This window comes from Corvus kubaryi, unplaced genomic scaffold, assembly GCF_017639235.1.
Source record: "Corvus kubaryi isolate FWS band 111438036 unplaced genomic scaffold, C.kubaryi_AGA036_p1.0 split1-37296, whole genome shotgun sequence".
Taxonomy (NCBI): Eukaryota; Metazoa; Chordata; class Aves; order Passeriformes; family Corvidae; genus Corvus; species Corvus kubaryi.
Genome location: NW_024582075.1, coordinates 9,754,922 through 9,772,952, shown reverse-complemented (window position 1 = coordinate 9,772,952; position 18,031 = coordinate 9,754,922). Strand labels below are relative to the sequence as shown.

At 38.0% G+C, this 18,031-nt stretch overlaps 1 protein-coding gene across 14 annotated transcripts in view; it reads right to left on the bottom strand.

Annotated features, from left to right (window-relative positions):
- Window positions 1–17,002, bottom strand: part of MEF2C (myocyte enhancer factor 2C) — a 125,671-nt gene extending 108,669 nt beyond the window's left edge. For 3 of the 14 annotated variants that reach the window (XM_042013247.1, XM_042013257.1, XM_042013249.1), the window contains exon 1: window positions 12,202–12,712. The gene's annotated coding sequence lies outside the window, so the exon portion shown is untranslated. Of the gene's footprint in view, window positions 1–593; window positions 840–3,008; window positions 3,060–12,201; window positions 12,720–16,344; window positions 16,444–16,914 lie in introns of those variants that run through there. The other 11 variants (XM_042013255.1, XM_042013258.1, XM_042013259.1 and 8 more) reach the window with 9 other exon arrangements.
- Between the last annotated feature and the right edge of the window lie 1,029 nt (window positions 17,003–18,031).

Sequence of the window (18,031 nt, the reverse complement as noted above, 5' to 3'; positions counted from 1 at the left end):
CTTCCTTCCTTCCGAATTCCTTCCTTCCGAATTCCTTCCTTCCTTCCGAATTCCTTCCTTCCTTCCTTCCTTCCGAATTCCTTCCTTCCTTCCTTCCTTCCGAATTCCTTCCGAATTCCTTCCAAATTCCTTCCTTCCTTCCTTCCGAATTCCTTCCGAATTCCTTCCAAATTCCTTCCTTCCTTCCTTCCTTCTAAAGAAAATAGTGTTCCAATAACAAGAACGTACTAACACTTCTGAATTTTACTCTGATGTTTTACACACTATTTTGTCTTATACAACAGGAATAAAATGGGACTGCCAATTGAGTAAAGACTAATACAGCATCTAATGTTCTGAGCACCTCAAGTAATGTGGAACATCTGGAATTCTCATGAGTCCAGCAGTCTCAGAATACATACTGTATATGTATACCATATACAGTGATTATTTGGTATTCTGGCAGTACTTCAGAATAACATTAGAAAAATGGAATGATTTGGACTTTATAAAACTCATACAGATCATTACATAATATAATTAACATCCAGCGGACAGAAGCTGAGGTATACTCTCCTAATTGGAGAAGAGCTCTAGAACAGCATAAAATGTACCTTCACATTCCATCTCTTTTCAGGATGTGTGAATGGCAAGCCTACATACGCAGACTTTAACCCCCAAGGGTGACTTAGAAAACTGCTTAAGTCTGCTTATAATGTTCTTGATCAAAGAAGTGGTAGATCTTTATACATTCTTCCCAAGGTGGTCCAGAAGAGAAGATAAGAAGATCTTCTTTTGAAATGTTCTATTCAAATGGTATCTTTGTTTCTAATGAGTCTGGAAAAAGAGTCAGAGTGGAACTGAGAAAAAGAGGTGGATATTAATTAATAGCAGGAAGTCTGTATATAAAGCAGTTTTTAGTAGGTCATTGAGTCAGTGAAGTTATGTTCGAATACATGAGCAAAGGACATAGTGCCATGTATTTACTTATATCTTAAATACTTTTACATAAATATATTATATGTGGATGTAAGTTCTCTTCGTATTTCTGAAATCAGAAGTTCCAAATTATAGTAAAAGAAAAGGAAACAGCAGCATGCTTTTATAACTTATGAGCTGCTCCATACTCTTGGATAAATACTAGTCAAGGCAGAATATCAGCGGAACTTTTTAACCAGAGTTGTTATTCTTCATTAATTCAAGCATAATAATGTGGTCAGGAAATTAGCTTTGGACTCACACCCACACATTCAACAGGCACATTAACTATACAAGAAACTGGCTGAAAGGGCATGCATGCTAGGCCACAAGGTCTTTCCTAAAGGACCACCCAAACTCTGCTGAAGATGAGAGAGAACATGCAAAAAATGGTTATTTTTGAACTACTTTTTCTCATATAGGTTTATTAAACACTCCTAGGTAGACTGAGAGATTTATCACACTCTGAAGCTGTACTTCTTGTCTCAGCCAACCCATAATCAATCCATTTCTCACTTACAGCATGCTCACTGTCCTCATATTCAAACACCTCTTCATGTTTCTAACTCCTATCCTAGATTTCAGAACCTCATTAGCCATGGTATATCTCTGTTCAAAAACAAACTCAAATGGAAGAGGTCACTAAAAATTATGAAATACTACCACTGAGGTGATTAAAATCTGGTTTTACATATTTAGATGAATGGACTTGCAAATTTAAAGATAAAATCAAAAGAACTTTTTCTTATACATTGCACTTTATAAAGTAAAACTTTTCAGACAATGCAATAGCAAAAATGGCATGGAATTTGTTGTTTAAACTAGTTTAAAGCTATATTACAGACTAGAAACACAGAAAGGCTTGCATTTTTTAGTAAGAGAGATAAAAGAGAACAAGAGACTTAAACAACAGGTAAGGAACTATGACATTCCAGGGAAACATGACTCAGTTACAGTCCTTCATTCAATTACTATTTCTTTATCTATACAGAAATGTAATGGCCTGACATTTGGAAGCGGAGAGTAGCTTTCTCCCAGAATATTCTACCACCAGTGGAAGACAGAATTTGCCATTAACTGCTCTATATTAAGGTTAGGAAGTCTTTCCAGTCAGATTTCTCAATTCTTGAATTTCTACTATAAAAATTAAACCAGTGTTTGTAAAGGACTTACAGACTTAATCTAGGGTTGTGGATTCTGGTAGACAACAGGACACAGCAAAGTAAAACTTAAATTCCCCTTTTAGGTGTTGCCCTAAGTCCTCTCTAATTTTTTTAGTAAGTCCCAGCACAAATTTAAGGTTCTAATAAAGTTGATTATTTCATTCAACTGAGGCATTGCATAATGAACTTGCACCAAAAAAAAAAATACGCAGTTCCAATTAAAATTTACATTTAGGGGTTCTGATTCCCTTCTCTTACACTGTATATATTAAGCTGTTGTTCACTTCTGCGCTTCACTTGCAATTTTTTTACCTCACATCTGTTGCCTCAAATAAAGTTCATGTATCTCTTGGGAGATGATAATTACTGAATTGTACATTAAGAATAAACATATATTTTTTAAATGCTCCCATTATTTTTAGGTTTTGGAATTCATACTGAAGGATTCTCCTCCCTTGTCTTAGAAATTGTAACCAATGGGTTACATGTGGTGCTGGCAATTATTACATTCAAGAAACTTGTTCAAAATTTGGAGCACACTTTGAAACGGAATGTGCCTTATGTTCACTTTTTCAGTAGAAAACCTGTATTTTAGTTTTAGATGTCTAGTTTAGATCATGAGATATTCAAAATGGTCTTTGTGAATGGACATAATAGTGGGTATTGATTTAACTATTCTGCATATAAGAATAGGATTTAGACCAACATATGAAAATAGAATGGTGATGATTCTTTCTTTCACAAATTATCATCATCAGAATCTCACAAAACTATATGTCTTTAGACTCCTTGTGATCTTAAAGAGGCCTTTTTGATATATCCACATTGTATTTTGAATTTGTATCTATCAAGCATGGGACCTGTATTTTTAGATGATATTTAACTCACAGGGCAATTTTCTGATCCATTAGTGAAACAATTTTCTCTTTCTGATCACATCTGGAAAACAATAAAGCAAGAAGAGCGAATGAATACTTTCTTCCTGACTATTCTTAAAATTACTTTTTATCTGAAATCTGTAGAAGCGTTACTCAGTGGCCCGTTGGAGTATTCAAATAAGTAGTGGTCTCATGACAGGTTTGCTTGTAATCATATACATTTTTATGTATATAAAAATGTTAGAACAGAGTGCTACTGTTTTACACTAGTGACTTCTAGAGACTTGTAACAGAAAGCAGCTCAAGAAAATCACCATTTGTCCAGATATGCGACAAGTACTGCTCCTAAAAACAGACCAGAATATCTTTCTTTTTATGTCATGTCTCTTTGCAGAATAAGATATTGCTTCATACTGTTATTTATTGACAAAAAGAAGTTAAATAAAAAAACACGCCCTGCCTCCATTGAGAAATCCTTGCCCTGTCAGTTATGTATATTATTATGCGATTAGGAACATGGGGAAGAAATCCTAATAGCTTTAGAATTGTGATGCAAAATTAGTAATTTTTCTATTGCTTGCTTTGTATCTGTCATAGGATTTACATTATGCCTATCACCACTGTATCACCCCTTACACAATTTTTAAAAATATGAAATTCCAGAAAAGATAGCACCCAGGAAGGATGCTTTCTAGATGACTATTTTGTAGGTCACCACTGAATGTAATACTAAGCCTGTGACAATTTCTACTGGAAGCATAACTGAACTAAATGCAAGGTTCTGGGTGAGGATTTAAGTACTGAAACATGTACTGAAAATAGATTCTCATTTCACTTTGTCAATAACAATTTTTGGAAAACCCACAAAAATATTAGTCCCACTTGCATGCCAATATTACAGGATATGTAGAATATTCTTCTGTTTCTATCCTATGCATAATCTTTTTTACTGCAGCATCAAAAATAAAATAGAAACACCAGATCCTATTGTTTTCCTTGTGAAGATATGCAGATTTCTACCTACCCAGGATACAGGTACAACTGTGGGAAGTTCTGCTTCAATTAGGTAGCTTGCCAATCATTTAATCATGTTTTAAGGATAAACTGAAAAACTATTTTCTACTTAACATACATTTTAAATGTAAATCCATATTATTTCCAATTGATAACCATTCATCACATAGCTAAGAGTACTAGTAATCCAACTAACCTAGGCTATATTTTTTTAAATGTGTATACTCAAGAACATGAATGAAATTTGTTTTAGTTTTAAATGACCATACCAGTTCATAGGCTCTTACCAACATTTATGGTCATATTTATAATTTCTAAAATTTGTATATATGTGTTTTGGATAAAGTTATACATTTTGTATGCCACTGCATGGATGCATTTTCTGGCCCAGTATTCTGAAATAAAAAAATGTGTCATGAAGAAGTTTAGTAAATATGCAAATTCACACTTATTTCATAGATTGCACTGGGGTCATAACACAGAATTTTTCTCATTCCTCTGCTATATCAGTTCCTTGTCTCTATCACAACACATAAACAAGATGAAGGAAAAACAGATGATTTCTCCAAGACTGTCGGTAAAACAGGTTCTCATCAAATACTGTTCAAAAGATCATTCCTTACAACTATACGATTTATTTCAATCAACAGTCATTAAGACCGCTGCCCTATGTCTACAACAGTTAAAGATTATTCACAGCAAGATTAATTAAATACACTTCAACAGGAATTTTTAATGAAAAAATTGTCCAAGATTAATGTTTTAAGTTTGGCTATCATGTATTGTCCACTCTCCTCCATTTATATCCCATCTTACCAAATAGACCATATCCACATTCCTCTTAATCTTCCTAAAGGCCTTCTTCTTTTGCAGTTCTCCCACTTATCATACTCAGTATAGGCAGAAACACATTCAGGACACAGATAGACAGACATAAAGCAGCCCTGAGGCTAAGTCTAGAGAACATACTGTCTCCTGCTGGTTTCACAGAATATCCCCAGACCATATTAACATTTTTTATAGTAGTTGCCTAGGCATTCCCATGGGATATGGCAATCAGAGGGGAATTCTTGGCAGTAGAAGCATGAAGCTAAATGCCAGTCTGAAGGGGATATATGGGCCAGCATTATAGGATGGTCACAGAACCTCAGTGTCCTGTTGTTTCTCTGCAATGTCCTCCTCTCCTAGCTCCCATCTTTAGGGACAACTTTTTCCATGAAGTCCATATTGAATATTTAAATGAAAAGTGCTGCAGTCAAGCTTCTTACAGTGTGAATATCTTCTGAAACATTACAATTTCTCTGATGATTTAACAATATCTACCCTATCTGGTTAAAAGAATGCACAACTTTTTCAAATATAATGTCATATCAAAATATATTTTTCACTAGGGGGAAGAACCTATTCAAAATCACATAAATAGCACATGCTACTGTGTTACTTGGTTTTTTATACTACTAAAATTAATGTACCACGTGGACAATGTTCTGCACTTTGTGGACTTGTGCAGATGTGTTTTATAAACAATTTCACAATCCTCCCTTCTTGCCCTTTGTACATACTTTGCTAACAGTTATTGATTGACAACTTAAAAGTAAATAGTGAAATTTAACTGAGCATGGTTTCCACAAGTGGCATGCACCCTATATCTATAAAAGCAAACATAAATAATGTTGTTTCTAATTCAGTTCACTTACATCTTTTGATTACAGTATAAGAAATAAAAGATGGTAATATTTAAGGTGAATTCCTGCGCTGGTATTTGGTTAATAATTTTTATTATAAACTTCACCTAATCAATTATATAGTTGAAGAAAATAGAGTAAGATAAGACTTGTTAGATTTGAATCTAAGTTTTGTATCAGCTTATAACCTGGGAAAAGCAGACAGAGTAGCTTTATACCATCTGCTCAATTCTGTCCTTAATCTGTGGGCTGCCTTATGGTTAACTTAAACGAAGGCAGCAGATACTGACTGACTTTTCAGGACCAACTGTACTGGCCAAGATCTCTGGAGCTCTCTTCACTCAAAGTCTTGCAGGCTTCCAATATCGGGGAAGGTGCCAGAAGGCAGAAATAAGTACATCTACCCTGCTGGAGCAGGTAACTGCTAAAGCACCTGTTCGGAGGATTACAAAAGGAGCATAGTCTATCAGACCTCACTGGTGTGATTACTGAATCCATATTGTCACAGAGTATATTACAGTGTTAAAATAATTCTCAGACAATTTGTCCAGAACTTGTTCTAAGTCAGATAACACACATGTAGGCTTTCCTAGGACATATTTCTGCAATCTAAATGTATTCAGTTGTTTAAAAAAAAAAAAAAAAAAAAGGCTGGGTGGGGTTCTCTTTGGCAAAATTTTGGAGTATCAGTCCTACAATTGAAATGACTCAAAGATTCTTTTTCATTATGCTTCCCTCTGTTTTTCTTCCACATTTGCTTTCTCTTTACAATGGAAGTTGCAATGTAGCTATATCAGAAAATTATATCAATAGCATGTTAGCTTTCCTGGCAGAATACCAGGTGTCATTTGCATACTTTGAAACACTTTCAAGATGCGAGAAAGTTTAAAGGCTAGGCTTCTATGTGATGTTTCTTGGGTTAAATAAATGACTGATCTCAAAAAGATCTCTTTGCACTTTAAAACTACTGGGAGAAAAAATTTATATTAACAGGGCTGATGGCAAAACACAATCCTAAAATATGCGTTTTTTAAATATTCTAAAATCAAATACTAATTCCCAATACCAAGATCTGCATATATAGATATAACTCTCTGCATTCAGTCATAATCTTTCTGTAAGCAGGCACCTAAATTTACCATATGTACATTGAGAAGAACACACAAATTTTTATGACCCATATTAATGCTTAAACTTTGATTTTTTAACTGCAAACTGACTTTACTTTGTTTTAAAATGTCCTGAATAGAATAAGTACCAAGGAATTTCATTGCTTTTCTTGGAAGTCTTAGAATAATGGTTTTATTTCCAATTCAATTTTCATTAACTTGATCTCATACTTTAGATAAAACTGTGCCACTAAATTGTGCCAGAGTATGCTCAGACTTGGCTGCTTCTTTATCATTAGAAGAGCATACCCGACAGATCCAATATAGAGCTGAGGTCCATAGGTTTTGTTTTGTCACAATGATGCTAGCTAACTTTTTGAAAATTAAACTCTCCTATAAAATAAAAGGTAAAAAAATTCTACTGTTGTATGATAGAGAATGTGGTTTTTTGTGGCATTCAGGAGTTACATGACCAGACTGCTGTTGTAAGAAAAGGACACTGTCTTTACCACTTCAAGATCCAACTCAGTATTTTACGCACATGAATCCTTTATCAGAAGTGCTGATAATCCATACTTACATACAAAAGAGCAAGGTGTACCTGTTGTGAATTTGAAAACTGTCTTAATACAGTTTTCTTGCTTATTCAACAGTAAAATAATCAGGAACAGCTACAAAATATGATAACTATTCTTTGAGGACTGTAGTCAGTGTGTATGTCTCAGGCCAGTGTTTTTTGTCTTGTGGCTGTGAGGTCCCTTAGTATATTTCAAACGTTTCTATAACTGCATTAATTGCCTACTTTGAAGGGCTTGCTTTTCAAAGCATTATGCTAGCAAATCTTTAAAATTCCCATTTGAGCTTAATAAGACATTGTTGAGAAATTTGTTTAATGTACATAGGAAACAAAAGGAAAAAAAGAAAATGTACTCTATATAACTTAAACTTTTCAAAACACATCTAGGCAAAGCTATAATGAAAGAAACTAAAAATGTACCTCCAGTATGCATTAAAATGAGACATCTGAATTTATGCGAGTTTCCTGCCTGATTACAATAAAACATACAAAATTAAATACATAAATATTAATTTTATGTACCACACAAGATGAAGAAAATGAAAGAACAATGTTTACATTTATGGTTGACTCATTAGTGTTTTATTATGTGAAACACTAGGAGGCATCAGTTGGGTAAAAAAAGTAGTTCTTTTGAAAAATGCTAAGAAATTACCATAGAAGTTATCAGCTTTCTACTTTCATACTTCTAAATGTTAAAGGCTGTATGTTATAACTAAATTGTGCAAATAGGAAAAACTCTTTTTTCTCACTGATAAATGACATATTTGATAATATAGGGACAGCACTTAATTTCTTGGCTATTTTCAAATCAGACTGCACACACGCGACACAATAGTTTTACAACACATTACATTTAAAAAATAATAGAATAAAGTAAGATGGTTTAGTTGTGTATAATTTTTGCTAAATCTGCAAAGCCCTGGCACATTTTAGGCACTCTTCTCTGCTTGTAAGCTCTTAATAGGGTTAAGTGCTGCGAATTTAGTATAGTCCTAGGCACTTTTTAGAGCCTAGGCACTTTTTAAGTGCTAGGCACTTTTAAGAACTTTTAATTGTGATTACAGGATATTATCTAGAGAAGCATATTTTTAAACGAATCCCAGAACAATAATCTACTACATTTTAATTTTAATTCCCCATAGTGGTGTATTAAACATTTTTTATAAAGTTGGTGTAACAATGCTACAAGTGGCTGTACTTTCACTATAAAGTCATACAAATCCACTAATGTCAAAATTGAGCTTTCCTTGCTTCAAATTGCCCTTAACAATGACTAAGCAATAGAGTTATAATTGTCTCATACAATAATCACTTAAAATTGAAGTGTGCCTTGCTATGCAGCAGCAATCAGCTTTTATCTCTGCCCAATCAAAACGACATGTGAACTGCCTAATCCTCTTTTCTAAGGCACATAAGACTTTGTTGCCACTGTTGGTTTTGCGAATCACCCCTATAAGCTGGTCTGATTTCCTAAAGATGACAGATCTCAGTGAATAGACAAGCTCTGCTGCACTGCAGTCAATGAGACAGTGACATTAAAGTGGAGGGCTGAAGACACTAGCTTTTAATCACCTGTCCACATGTACATTGATCATCAGTTCTAAGAAAATGACCTTAAAGTTGGTCAGAGAACTCAAATAATTACTACTAAAAATAGTTTAAAAATGCAGGTTTTCAAATTTTCACTTGTACCACCAGTGTTTGCTGACCAAAGTTCTTCTGAATCCATTTTGCTTCTGAGCCAGGATGCAAAATTCTATTTTCATCCTTTTCAAATACCAGAATTTTAACTCTGCTGCTAAGCTTGAAGTTTTCTAGCTTTTGGAATTAAATATATAATTTTTAAAATATTTTGTACCAAGTCATTACAGAGAATAAATGAGGATATACAAAATCTCTCTACTGATATCATATAGCGAAATTAAAAAACTTAGAATACATCACAAATATAAGTGTTTCGGTTATTATTCAGAATGCTGAAGCAAGGACTATTAACTCTTTGAAATTACATAACACCTTATGTAGATTCATTTCCATCATCAGGGTTTTCGAAAAAATACCACTACACCTTACTTGATTTTTGGAATCATTATCATGTAATTTTGAATAACAATATCAAACAGGTAAAAATGGATCGCAGTGTGTCAAACACCAAGCATTTTTTCTTTCAAGAACATAATAGAAATTAATGACTTCTTCCTTAATGAAATAACTTTAGCTGTCCCTGAAGATGAACGAAACTATCTTGGTGAACAACAAATTTACCTGTTATAGAGAAAAGTAAAATTAAAGAAATTAAGTTGGCAAAAGTATTCTATTCACAACTCCTTCCCAGTTCCTAAGTTTCTATATAATTACTTTAATCTACTGAATAATGAATTACCAAAGTATCTCTTAGTCAAACTTTTGTGAGAAGCTTTGGGAAGCTTCATTTCTCTTTGTCTATAATATTTTAGGTGTTTTAAAAGACAGAACCATTTAAGAAAGTTACCTCTGGTTTTCAATATACATGTTGCAGGTAGATGAAAGGTTTAAAAAAAGGAAGAAAAATTTCCTGATCCCATATTGGAAGAAAATTCACAGTAAGAAAGTATTTGCATGAATTTTCTTATTATGGTCCAAAACTTGAAGCTCAGGAACATAACTGTAAAAAACGTAACCTCCCAAATTATTCATCGTTTACTACCAATTTTAATAAGGCTCTTAAACTTAAATTTCCCTTTTTGTTGGTCAAATAATCTTAAGAAGATACAGACAGTATCTGATCCCTGTATGCTTTTAGAGGACATTGAAAGTGACATTCTTTACATCTTTGTCCTGTGAAAGCTTTGGGACAGGCGAGAGGTTTAGTCTCTTTGGGTCCTGATCCTGTAAATTGTTATCTCTGTGACTTTCTCGTTTTCACACAAGTAGTCTCAGCATTGCCAGCAGGACTAGTTGTGTAAGAACTGCTTGCATGAAAGAACCTTTCCAAGTTCAGGTCCCAGAACCATCTTCTCATACTACATAGAGCATATTAGTATAAATATATATGAACAAGTTTTTCAAATAAATGTATGTGTACAACCAGGAGCATAGACACCTGGAACTAAGGGCCATTGTCTTAAGTTGTTCTTCAAGGAATTTTTCTGTTACTTCCAAAAGAGCACAACTGTGGGCAGAGATTTCAGTGTTATGAATTGAATGTTATGAATTACGTACTCATTAATACAGAAAGAATAATATAATGGGTATTTTAAGAAAACTGATAAAGTAAGAAAGTTTTGCAGGTTTTGGATTTAATGTAAGGTAATTGAAATTCTGTAATAAGTATAGTTCACAAAATAACAAATCCCCAGAGAAACCATTTGTCTTATCATTTGAATGGAAAATCAGTACATATGCAATACAGAAGTGCTGTAGTACTGGTTCACAGGTGGTAATATTTCCATACCTTGCCCAGCATCTAGGGATTAGTTATTACACTCCATATAAACATCTTTACTCTTCAAACACAATAGCCAGGAAAGAGCTAATGAAAGAAATGTAATCACAATTACATCTAAAACAATTGGCTTATCATTCATCTTATAATCATTTTAAAGTAAAGATATGAAACTAGGACATTTGCCATTTAGGTGATGGTCAGATATGTGCAGGGAAAATTTTGTGTCAAAGCAATTATTTTCTGATCACCAGCAAAGTATCGGTAAAGTGCTTTTCTTTGCTTAATTCTCTTAAATCTGTAGTCTTAAATTGTGTATTACAGTATTTATTTAAGTATGCAATTATTTGGTAATAATAATCATTATATACAATAAAGAAAATAGAACTTTTCTATAAAAGACAATGCTTAGGTACCCACAATGATTCATTAGATTTTGTTTTGCACCATACTTCATTGCTTTTTTTGTTAATCATTATTATTATTATTTATTATTATTATTATTATTTTCTCTCTCTCTTTTTTTTTTTTTTGAAATGGGATTATTAGCTTGTCTTTATACTTGTTTTGTTTTTCAGGCTGACAGAAAGTCACACTAAGTTTTATGGGAAATACTAAGTATTATAATAAAGTAATGCAACAATAATCTCGTAAGTCTCTCATGTACATTAAACTTTAAGTTAGCCTGTAAGCGATTAGCCTGTACTGCAACTACACCAGCTAGTTATGTAATTCTGATTATCTCTACTCCTTTTTGTTAAAAAATTTAAAGATTACTCAAAGTACTGTGTAAAGACCAAAGCATGCTATTCCAAAAGTGGTTTGCAGCCCATGACTTAAGTTCCCACATAAATACAAGGGGTCTTTCCATCTCAAATGTAAGTAATTCAGATGAAAGATGCACAAAGTTAAACACTTGCAAGCATGCACTACCTAAACTGAGGACTGAAGAGCCTGTGGTACCACGAAGTTTAAGAGCATTTCACTGAAACCTGTTTGTTTCCTTAGTCTGATAAATCAGAGTGCAAGCACTACAAGGTCATAGTTTTTAAATCAACTAAGAGCTGTCTAAATCAAATAAGCTTCCAATACTTCATAATATCAAGCACATAAATTATGTAAACTAACTTCACCAAAGTTAAAACACTTATGACACTAATAGAGACAAGTCCGCAGTAATTTACTAGACAGAGATTTAACTATGTTACTTGTCTAACAAGTTACTTTTAAGCAACTGCACAATCACACACTAAAAAGTCTGCAAGCAATCTCAGTCCCAGTTCACATAAAATGACTGATACATTCTTCAAACGGTGATAGGAAATGTACCTAGGGTTTCTGTACCATGCCCACTATATTTCATTCCGACGCTGAATTTCACATGTACTTACATTATAAACAGTTAGCCGTTTGGCTGATCAGACTAGTCCTTCAGATATTTTTCTTTCATAGGAAAAAGAAAAAATCCCTTTACTTCTTCCAGCCTTAAATATTCACCACCTGGTTCAACATGCAGCCGCCTTGAATCACACACACAACCTTCAAAGTCAATCCAATAAGCAGCCAGAAGATGCCTGGGGTGTGTGTGTGTGTGTGTGTGTGTGTGTGTGTGGTGCGCGTGTGTGCGCGGCGTGGAGGAGGAGAAAGTGGCTGAGCTGCTGGTCGGATTAAAAGTAACCGGACTCGTCCTGAGATCGTCCAGGAAGTGACAGCAAGCGAATGGGAAAAGGCGAACAGCTCACAGCCTTTGTAACATCGCGGAGGGGAAGGGGGAGGCGAGAAAGGGATTCAAACTACACGCCAGATGAGGCGTCCTTTTCTGCTTTGCTTTCTTCCTCCCTTTTCTTCTCTTTCTCCGCGTTTCTATTTCTCTCCCTCTCCCACAATCCCAAACGAATGACTCTCTCCTCCCGAGACGGAGAAATAACCAGTTTCACTCTTGCAAAAAGGGGGCGGGATCAGATCCCGAAAGCGTTTTAATAAAACAAACATAGAGCAGCAGCAGCAGCGGCAGCAGCTCCTTGCCCCTCTAGTCTAAACTAGATTGATAAATTGCTCCACTACACTACTTTAATTATGTATATGGTATGCAGAATAAATCACCGAGCATCAGCACCTCAATCAAGCACTTTTAAAATGATAATTGCATCTTGGGTGAATCAATCTTTCCATTCCTGACATTTTGCTAATTTTAGTTTTACGGTGGGGGTAATGGCATATGCCACACGCAAACCTAATGACATCTTTTATTATACAAAGCGAAGACAAGGCGGCGAGCCGGTGCGTGTTTTCCCCCTCCTGGCGAGGTACCGCCGCGTGCGGGGGCTGGCAGGAAGGGCTGCGGGGCGGGGAGGCGCGCAGTGCCCGCGGCAGCGCATCTGCGGCCGGTCAGCGTGGCCGGTCAGGGCCCGGCTGCGGGGCAGTGACCGAGCCCGCCCGCACGCGGGGACCTGCGAGGCCCAGGGTCCGGAACATCCCTGCATGTCGCACCCCCGGCACCCCCGAGGCGTCACCTCCGGCGTGGCTTCGCCTCCGGCGAGGAGGGGCGGGCGCCGAGAGGGGGCAGCCGGCCCGCGGCGGCCCGCGCAGTCCGGAGGGCGCCGACCCCTGCACCGCCTCCGGCGTGGAGCGGGGCTGCCGTCCTCCGGCACTTGCCCCCTCCCCTCGACACCTCCTGCCCAGCCCCTCGCACCTTGGCGGGGCTCCTCCTTCCGAGCCCTGCGCCTGCTGAGCAGTCCAACTTCCCCAACTCATCGGGCTCCGCGTCCCGCGACGTGAGGAGCGGCCCCGGCGCAGCGCCGGTGCAGCGGTGCTTCCCCTGCGGAGAGCGGCGGCCGGATCCGGGCCCGCTCGCCTCCTCGAGCAAGTCGGGGCCACGGGCGGCTGCCGGAGACAGTCTCGTTTCAGACTCACTCGCAGAAACGCAGCATTGACAGCACGCTCTGTGTGGACAGGGCTTTATTTTTTTAATAGGTCCAGTTGCTTCTAAAACTGGACTGAAAGGACTGCACTGTATGTGAGTTTGAATCCAGATTAAGCACATGCAGTAATTTCTGAGTAAGACTGGACCTTGCACATACTTGTCTTAATTTTTATGCAGATAGCCAACTTTTATGATCCTTTGGGAGCAGCAGGGGAGTTTGTAAAGGCACAGACTATTATTTCTTATGATAAATTAAGGTACTGGAAATAGGAACAGCACACGTGATAAAACCAAATGACTGAATTCAAGCACAGTGATAAATATATATTTAGGTTATTTTAATACAAGTCCTTGGTCTTACACTCTTTTCCCCCAGAATCATCTCATTGGGCCACTGACCTACTTCCAAGTATTTGACAGTGAATAAATACCTTTTCAGTTCCACTGCACTTTTTAAAAGATGGATGCTCAAAGCTTGGTCGGAGCAAAACAAAGCTCAGGTAGTTCTAACAAGCACCCTGCAATTGATCGCATTGCAAATCCCTAGAGAATACTGTGGGTTTCATCATTTCCTGGTCTGTCTGGGTGAGAGTGCACAACTCTCCATGCAGTGACATGCTACAAATATACCCACACCAATAATGACAGTGATACTGATGTGCCCAGAGTCACCTGGCAGCCAGATACAAGCCAAGCACATTGTACACGGTGGTGAGAGGCACATATTCTTGGCAGTGGCAGCAGAACCCAAAAAAACATTGATAAATAAATACTTTCTCAGCTCAGGTCTGCTGTGAAGCACAGCAGGAAAGAAATACAGCAGTTACACAGGTTGTACCCTTGCTATGCCTTTTCTGCAGACAATTTTGGTCTCTCAGTGTGGCACCCAACCATCCAATAGTATTTGTATATTCTTAGTGGCAAAAATAGAAAATTGTGTTAAAACTTTGCACTTTTGTGCTCTAATTGAAACCTACTCTCATCTGCTTTATTTTGTGCAGGATGTGTAAGTTTTCTGGTTTCTGGTTAGTTGGTAACACAGCCCTTCAACTGGCAAGACAGAACATGAACACCGCCATATTTTGAAAGTAATTATTACAGTAGGCAAGTATTTCAGAAAATAAAAGTATACAGCAGTTTAGAACATCAACTACACCTCCATGTGGGCACTTGTGGTCTAATCTTTTTATAGTTGTGACCTTCACGTACTGGAGCACCTTAAAGCCATGCCAAGTTTTTGTCATGAGTACAATTCATCAAATTCATGTAAAGGACATCTTGATTTTTAAAACAGGATTCAGATGCTAGATGGACAAACAGATATAAGGGGAGGGATCAAAATTTGTCACTCATCTCAGGGTTAGATAAGGCATGAATTTATGCAGCATAATTTGAAAGGTTTAGGAGTTTTTTTCCTATCTTTGCATTTCATTTAAAAATCTGGAATAATTTCAAACAGTAAAAAAAACTTTGTTCTGATGTCTGTTCTTGTACTGATTCTCCACAAATGCACCCTTTTCAAATTTCTGGCACAAGACTCAAATCTAGGCTTTTTTGCTGTCCACAGTCCATGTGTAGGTCCGCTCACAATTTTTTGTTCCCAATCTACCACCTGAGGCACGCAGTGTTTTAAACTATGAGACATCAGTCAAAATGTAATAATTATAAAATCCGATCTCCAAAGGTTTATTAAAGAGTGTACCCGAGTATCTCTTTCCATTACAAGTGTGATTACCTCAAGGTAACATTTCCTTTCAAGATGATTATCAAAGTCCGTTTTTGTTCTTTTGCGGATGCAGAACATATTTTTCCCTTAGGAGAAATGAGATTGCCAGTTTAAATCCTTTCATGGTGTTTAAACAGAAAAGCAGCGAGGTTACTATGAAATGATCCACCTCCTTTGCATCTTAACCCTGGGTTGGCTTTGTTTCTATTTTCTGTTTAAAGTTCTGCTCAAACCCATTCCACTCTACACCTCGCTCTCTTCCACCACCTCCCTGTTTGTACGAGCAATGCAGTATAACGCTTCTTCCCATGTCTGGCTGCTTTTAAACTTGGCCCACGCTGGGTGCAGCTCTTGAAGTGAGCTTTATGAAATTATTTTAAAGTGAGCTGGGGCGGTTGCCACAGCAACCCACCCTGAGAGAAATCGAGGCTATAGATTAATCTACCCCACAAGATTATTCAACAGTATTGTATTTGTTCTTCATTCATTCAGAATATTCCCTCAATCTGTATGCTTTTATAATGAACAAAAATATATAAACTCAGATAATTTCAAAGCTAATAGGGTATATATTCCAAGAGCATAATTTAATTGCTTTGTAAACCACTGCAGTGAGATGACATGTACATGATTCTTTGCAAAATAATTTAATTGCAAAAAAATCTGCAAGGTAGGCACAGCTGGCATATTAACTTTAAATAAAATGGCATGCCATTACTAAAATGGTGTCATACACATCAAGCAATGATTACAGAAAGCCTTTGTCACAGGTGTATCTGTAAGTATACAATAGAGTTTTGCTCTCCAGGTTTTGCTTTGAACAAAAACCTAAAAATAATAAATAGCACTTGGTAATATTAAATGTAAGGAATATTAAACACTCACCACATACACCCTCTTTATTGTCAAAATGATCCACCTCCAATGCTTTACTTAATCTTTCCCATAGTAGTTACTTCGGAGTTTACAATTCTTGTTCGGCACCTTGGATGTTTAAAAGCACAAAAGTAGCATATTATTAAAATGCAAACCTATAGTACTTCAATATATTTAAAGCAATTAATTAAACAATTTCTATAAAAAGGATACAAATCTTTGCTGATGTGCACTTAGGCCTATCTTACTTGTAAGTAACTTGATGTTTTCAGAAGCTGTTATAAACGCCATCTAAATCCTACCTTGGGGATGCTACACTATCAATAAAATTACAAAACTATTGATCACAGGCTGTACTTATCCTCCAATCAGTATTTGTGCGTTGACATGCATTTTGGAAAACACAGCTATCTCGTTGTTTAAAAGGCCAGGGTGAATTATAAAGTAGTAAAACTTGGCATATTAATTTTTTCCTTTTATCAAGGGCTGGTATGTGTGATGCCAACACCAGACATGCATCTCCTCGGCTCTGCTTTCAGGCAGGCAACACCAGGTAGCAGCAGCAGAACTTTTTTTTACCTCAAATATTCCTTTTTCTCTGCACCTGTAGTTGTGAAGAGCGGGTCCCAACCAGGACGACTGGTCTTGAGGGGCGACCTTTCTGGCCTCTGCCCCAACCCTTCGCACCTGCACACATCACTACCCCGAGCTTCTCATCATTTATTTATTGACTCATTATTTCTAGGTGCTGGGGCGTTCCTCCGGGTGCGTTGGTCGTGAGTCACGGCAGGAACAGGTACGACACCGGTCCCCTACCCCATCTCTTCCGCGGGTTTGGCGGCGCCGGGCGGGACAGCGAGTGCCAGGGGCTCCCGGGTCGCGCCGGCGCTGCCGGTGCTTTTTCCACCGCCCTCTCCTCGTCCCTGCTCCGACGGGAAGACGCTGGGGCAGTGCGGGGGCGGTGTAAGGCCGGCCGGGCGCCGACTGACGCCAGAGCGGGTGGTCCCGGCGAGGGAGGGCCAGAGGGAGCGGTGGTTGTTCCACTGCAGCTATGGCTGTGTGGGACTGGCCGGGATTAGGAAAGAGTTGGGAAGTCGAGACCAAAGGGTGGCTCTGGGGAAGGCTGCCCCGCGTCCCCCGGCAGAACTGCCCTTATCGGGCCCCTCCGGAGCCGGTTCAGAGCCTTTGCCCACGGCTCCGACCTCTGGAACAAGTGGGTGTCGCCACTATGGGAGGCCTAGACACAGCTCTGCAGTGCCAGCGGGACCCGGGTTGCCAATCCTGCCAGCTCAGGGCCAGGCTGGAGCAGGGGCTGCTGCCCGCCAGCCGCAGGAGGGTGGGTGGTGGGTGGTCGGAGCCGCGGTCCCGGGGCTTCAGAGAGGGCTGAAGTGGCCAAACACGTAGGGCCAGGCTCGGGAAGCTCCAGCAGCATATGGCAGTCCTGGGAATGGGACAGATCGGTGTCCAGCAGGCCGGTGTTGAAGCCGTGGACTGATGTTGGATGGAGGGCTTGGAGGTTGACTAATTAATACTGGGCATTATCTGTTAGTTTCCAGCCTTTTGGAAAGATGTTTTTTCAACTCCCCACTCCCCCTGTCCCCTCTACTAGGCTTTTTTTTTTTTTTTTGGAAAAGATTTTTTTTTTATGCTCTCCTGCTGATATTTTCAAGGACCTTTGCAGGGAAGAGATTGATTT